This window comes from Peromyscus eremicus, chromosome 1, assembly GCF_949786415.1.
Source record: "Peromyscus eremicus chromosome 1, PerEre_H2_v1, whole genome shotgun sequence".
Lineage (NCBI taxonomy): Eukaryota > Metazoa > Chordata > Mammalia > Rodentia > Cricetidae > Peromyscus > Peromyscus eremicus.
In genome coordinates this window covers 73,611,557-73,616,861 of record NC_081416.1, presented here as the reverse complement: position 1 = coordinate 73,616,861, position 5,305 = coordinate 73,611,557, and the positions used below count along the sequence as shown (strand labels likewise).

Here is a 5,305-nt window from a genome sequence, read left to right as displayed (position 1 = left end):
GGCTCTTAGAGCAACGTCCCTGAATCAGACATTAGCATCCCTTGGGAACTTGATGAGAAAACGAATTCATCTTTCTGCCCCATCCAAGACCTGCTTGCTTTGAACCTCTGAGGGCAGAGTGAGAATGTGGGTGCTTAGTATATGTGGGATTTTCTGTGTTCTGGTGCCTGGATACTGAGGGTGGAGACCCTATGAAGAGCCTCTTCATTACTAGATATACTGCTGGGGTGTCTTGTTGGCAGGAGGCTATTGTTGCTGTCTATTATGTTTCTTCCTGATAACGGATAAGCTTCTTTACTTCTTCATAGAACAAACTCAGATGTGTAAGTCAGAGCCGGCTACCTGAATTACAGTTTCACAAATTCCAGTGAGCATTTTTACTTATGTGTGCAGAAACTTCAAGGCTTGGGTCGAGTTTCAGGTATGGCTAGGAAGAAGGCACACAATTTAGTTAGAACTGTAACTCCCCTTCCTCTCCCTCCTCGTCCCCTCCCTCCCTCTCCTCTCTCTGCCCTCCCCACCTTTACTGCCTCTAGATGAAGATTCCTAGGGACTCTAAGCTATGCTGTACTTTCCATCTTGTGACCTCAAGGGGGAGAGATGCCTCCTCTTCAGCATGCGTGTTTTTCCATCTCTGAAGATCTCTCCTTGACTCTGGTTCACACAATCTTCCCTTAGCTTATCATCATTCTAGGTGCTATTTCCCTGTGTCAAAGGAACAGAGCCTTGTGCTTGATGACTCTTCAGAATTGTGCCCAGTAAGGATGCCTTAGAACCAGATCTTAGAAAAACAAACAAACAAACAGACAGACAAACAGACAAACAAACAAACACACACTCCTTCTGGTGAAGAGAGGAGAGGCCTTGATTTGTGTCATCTGCTAATTTCTTTCTGTCCCTTTCTTCCTCTTTCATTCTGTTTCTTGTGTTTATAGCTCGGGGATGAATTGCAGAACCCAGAACATTTGTACATGTTGGGAAAGTGCTCTGCCAATGGGCTGTATCCCTAGCACCTAAAAAATTAACTCTGGGCAAGCTCACTCTCTCTTCCCCAATACACATTTACACATATGTTTGCAATACTGGGCCAGGGGGTGTGGTGGGGTGGATCCCAGGCCTTGTGCATGCTTGGCAGGCACTTTAAAGCTGAGCTACAATCCAGAAAACCATCAGCTAACTTCTCTAATGGCTCTTGTTTCATGATGGCTGACTTCAAGCCACCAAAATGACATTATAGATAGAGTTGGGTAGAGACTCACAACAGCACAGTGTTATTTAGTATTTCCTCTTCTCTGACGCAATACTGCACAATGTAAAGACCCACAGGAAGAGGCTACTACAAAGTCATGAAATAGTAAGAGCAATGTCTTGGGAGTGTTACTGTTGTTTTTCCAAAAATTCATTCAACCTTAAGTTTAGGAAACAGTTTAAAATGACTACATTTCACAAGAAGCTCACAGAATTCCTGAAAATTTAAGTCATCTCTTCCAAGCTGGTTCAAGCTAGCTCCAGTGTACCACCAGATAGGGCCCAAGAGGCTAGGAAGAGACTGTGATTTCCACAGGTTAATATCTACTACATTAGACAGTTTATTTTCTTTCTTTCCTTTTTTTTTGGCAGGGCGGGGGGAGGGGGAGAGAATTTTGTAATTATATTTATATACAGAAAACATAGCAGTGTACATTTAACCCACTTTAATGGCAAGTTCCTTGGCCTTGTTTTTTTCTAGCTTGACAATTCGAGCCACAGATGTAGGACCCAGGATGTTGCCTTCCCAGTGGTGGTGGAGCTCTCATAATTGGTCCTTATGGCTTCCACCAGCTTAGCCAGATCATCCTTGTCTCCAGAGTTAACCTGTGTGAAGGCAGTAGTGGTGCATGTTTTCCTGTGGACCAGCCGCCCCAGCCTGGCCTTACCCTTGATGATGTAGTAGGGGACCCCCATCTTTTGACACAGGGCAGATAGGAAGACCACCAGCCTAGTGGAGTCTACATTGTAGGCAATCGCCATTAGCTGAGTCTTCATGTTCTCCACCAAGGTGGTGACTGTGTTGACCTCTGCTTGAAGGACAGGTGGTCTCCTAGTTGAGACATCCCCTTCACCAGCAGCTTTCTTCTCAGCATGGGCCAGCATCCTTTGTTTCTTCTCCCGCTTTGTCTCTGGCCTGACCTTGTGGGCAAGCTTAAGCAGCTGGGTAGGTGTTTGATGGTCCAGGGCCTGGGGGAACTGGTTGATGGCAGGAGGTATTTGAGCCACTTATAGAGGATGGCCTTCTGCTGCTGCAGCCTGATGCAACGGGGCCATTTGATGATGCGTGTGAGATCTCTTTTGGGCTGGATGTCTTGTCCAATGCAAAGTTCTTGGTCTTTTCTCAGAGGATTCACCACCTTTTTGGCCTCCTGTTTCTTCATGACAGCAGGGTCTGGGTCCATCTTCTTCCACTTGGCCTTCTTTCCTTTGGGCAACTTGCTTGGCTGGAGGAGAGAGAGGTTTGTTTTCAAGTGAAGGTCAGATACGGGGCTAGAGCACTGTTAGCCTCTAAGCATAAAGATCCAGTTGGCTGTAAATGCTTGGGAAGGTAAGGACATGGCCTTCTTTCAGACTTCGATAGAGTTTACAAGTTTGAACAAAGAAGAAGTATAACCTCCAGCTGTGTCTCCCTCATCAAAATGAAGAGTTGACTGTTCTCCAGTGTTTTTATTGATAAAACTGCACATAAAGAATAGGGACGTTTGAACATGTGCCAACTGATCCCTTCTTCTTCTTCTTCTTCTTCTTCTTCTTCTTCTTCTTCTTCTTCTTCTTCTTCTTCTTCTTCTTCTCCTCCTCCTCCTCCTCCTCCTCCTCCTCCTCCTCCTCCTCCTCCTCCTTCTTCTCCTCCTCTTCCTTCTCCTCCTCTCCTCCTCCTCCTTCTCCCTCTTCCTCCTCCTCCTCTTCCTCCTCCTTCTCCCTCTTCCTCCTCCTTCTCCTTCTCCCTCTTCCTCCTTCCACCTTCTCCTAAAGGTGTATATGTGTGTATGTGGGGGGTGGGGTGCAGGTATGTGCATCCACATGTGTTCAGGCATTTGTAGAGGCCAGAAAAGGGGGTCAGATCCCCTGGAGTTACAGGCAGTAACTGTAACTGTTTGTGAGTTGCCCTATGTGGGTGCTGGGAACTGAACTCTGATTCTCTGCAAGAGCAGCAAGTGCTTTTAATGTTCAGCAATCTCTCCAGCCCCACTCTAGGTATTCTAAACCCATTCAAGTTGACATTTGAATTTGACCATCCCAAGGAATTAGCATATTCTATATTCTAATAAATTTATCAAAAGTGAGATCCAACACACTCCCTACAGCATAAAATTTTGTTCTTGCAGTCTATATAGACTCAAGGGCATAAAACAGAATGAACTGTTGTTTTACAGGGAGTGTTTAAGAGACAAATGTAAGGGAGTTGTGGCTTAAAGAAGGAATACAATGTGTGGAGTACCCCAGAAAATATGAGTGCTTGGAGATGATTTACTATCCATAAGATCTCCTGTAAAGACGTCAGCATAGTCATGAACTCTGTTTTGTAGACTGCAATCAAAGGTACTTCCTAAGGATCCTTGCTTAAAAGAATGGAACACTATAACAAAGCTAGGTTGCTTTTCCTCTTGAATTGGCTCAACCCATCAAACTGTTTCCTGCACAGAAACTGAGCTGTCTTTTCACCAAAGAACAAAGTGACCAGATAGGGACCAACCTGAGGCATGAACCTAAAAAGGGAACCCAGTATTTGGGCCTGAAGCAACAGGGCTAAATAATGTTCTCATGATCTCTATTAAAGGGAAGTTGAAGGACAAATGAATAATCCTTTTGTGCCTTTGAGAGACTGTTGAAAGTCTTTGTAATGTCAGTTAGAGGCAGTATAGTGTGCCTCTCCACACACCCCCAGCAAGGTCCCCTTGGATGCACCTGTCACTCTCTTTACAAAGGGAAGCCTGCCTGGGAATATGGAAATGCACTTGCAACTTCTAAGAGATCAGTGTGGAAATTTTCGAAAGTGGCAAGTGCCATTTTCCTTAGATCTTACTGGTGTCTGACATGTCAGGGAATTAGCATCACTGCTGTATTTTGAGACTTGGTTTTGGGGCCTCAGTAAACCTTTCTTCAGCACCAGGTTGTTTGGATATTAGTGTATGTTATGTTTTACCCCAGTGGTCACAGGCTGCACTGGTTGTACAGGAGGCAATGTGTTACTTGCAAATATTGTCTTGGGGAGATCCATGGCATTTCACAGAGGAGGTAGCTGAGCCTCTGAGGAGTGGGGCGTACATAACTCACAGCCAGAAACACAGTGCCTTGGAGCTTTGAGCCACATGCCTTACTTACTCTAGAATTTATGCTTTTTCTTGCGTTACACTGGACACCTTAGAAATCATGAAGGGAACTCACCAAAAAAACGGCATACTTCACAGTTTGACAAGTGCATTGCCAAACACCCAAATCAAAGATCATTTCACAGACGTGGGGTTTAGAATGATGTTCAGTTCCCATGGGTCTTATTTTACTTATTAATTCCTTTATCCACAGAAGGAAATGTGGATATGAAACAATTGACTCCAGGGCAGGTGTCCAGCCACCCCGAGCTGGCAAGGGTTACATCAGGGCTAGCCTTGGATTCAATGCATGTGTGTATATGTACACACACATGTGTGTGAGTGCATGCATGTGTGGGTGTATGGAGGAAGGAGGGAGGGAGTTAGTCAGGCTTTCAAGTTTAGGGCAGTTCCTGGAGGCTTCTCAGTGTCGATCTAGTAATAGCAGGTGACAATGTACACAAATGCAAAACAGAGGGGCCAGTTGTTTTATCCTGCTTTTAGTGACCCGCTGAACATCTGAAGAGTTGGTGTGTGCATGTGTGCATGCATGTGTGTGTGTGTGTGTACTTGTGAGTCTGCATATGTGTGAATGTGTGAGTCTATACATGTATATGTATGTGTGAGTATGCACTGATGTATGCACATATCACTCACGGATGCTCTTCCAACTTGTATTTTTGAGACTGAGTCCCTTACTTTGACCTGAACTCACGGATACTCAAGGCTAGCTGGTCAGCAAGCCTCTGTGACCTGTCTTCATCTCCTCACACTGGGATTGCAGGTCACCATGCCCAGTTTTCTCATGTGGTTTCTGGGGATCAAACCCAGTCCTCACACTTCTGCAGCAATCCCTTTATTGGCTGCGCTATCTCCCTAGTCCCCAGGAGTTACTGCTTTTTAACTAAAGTATCCTCTATGACCCTGTCACATCCCCAGTGCTCAACTTCCCAGTTCTGTTCTAT

At 45.2% G+C, this 5,305-nt stretch overlaps 1 pseudogene; it reads right to left on the bottom strand.

Moving 5' to 3' along the window:
- Positions 1–1,684: 1,684 nt before the first annotated feature.
- LOC131906371 (large ribosomal subunit protein eL8-like) lies at positions 1,685–4,249 on the bottom strand (annotated as a pseudogene).
- Between the last annotated feature and the right edge of the window lie 1,056 nt (positions 4,250–5,305).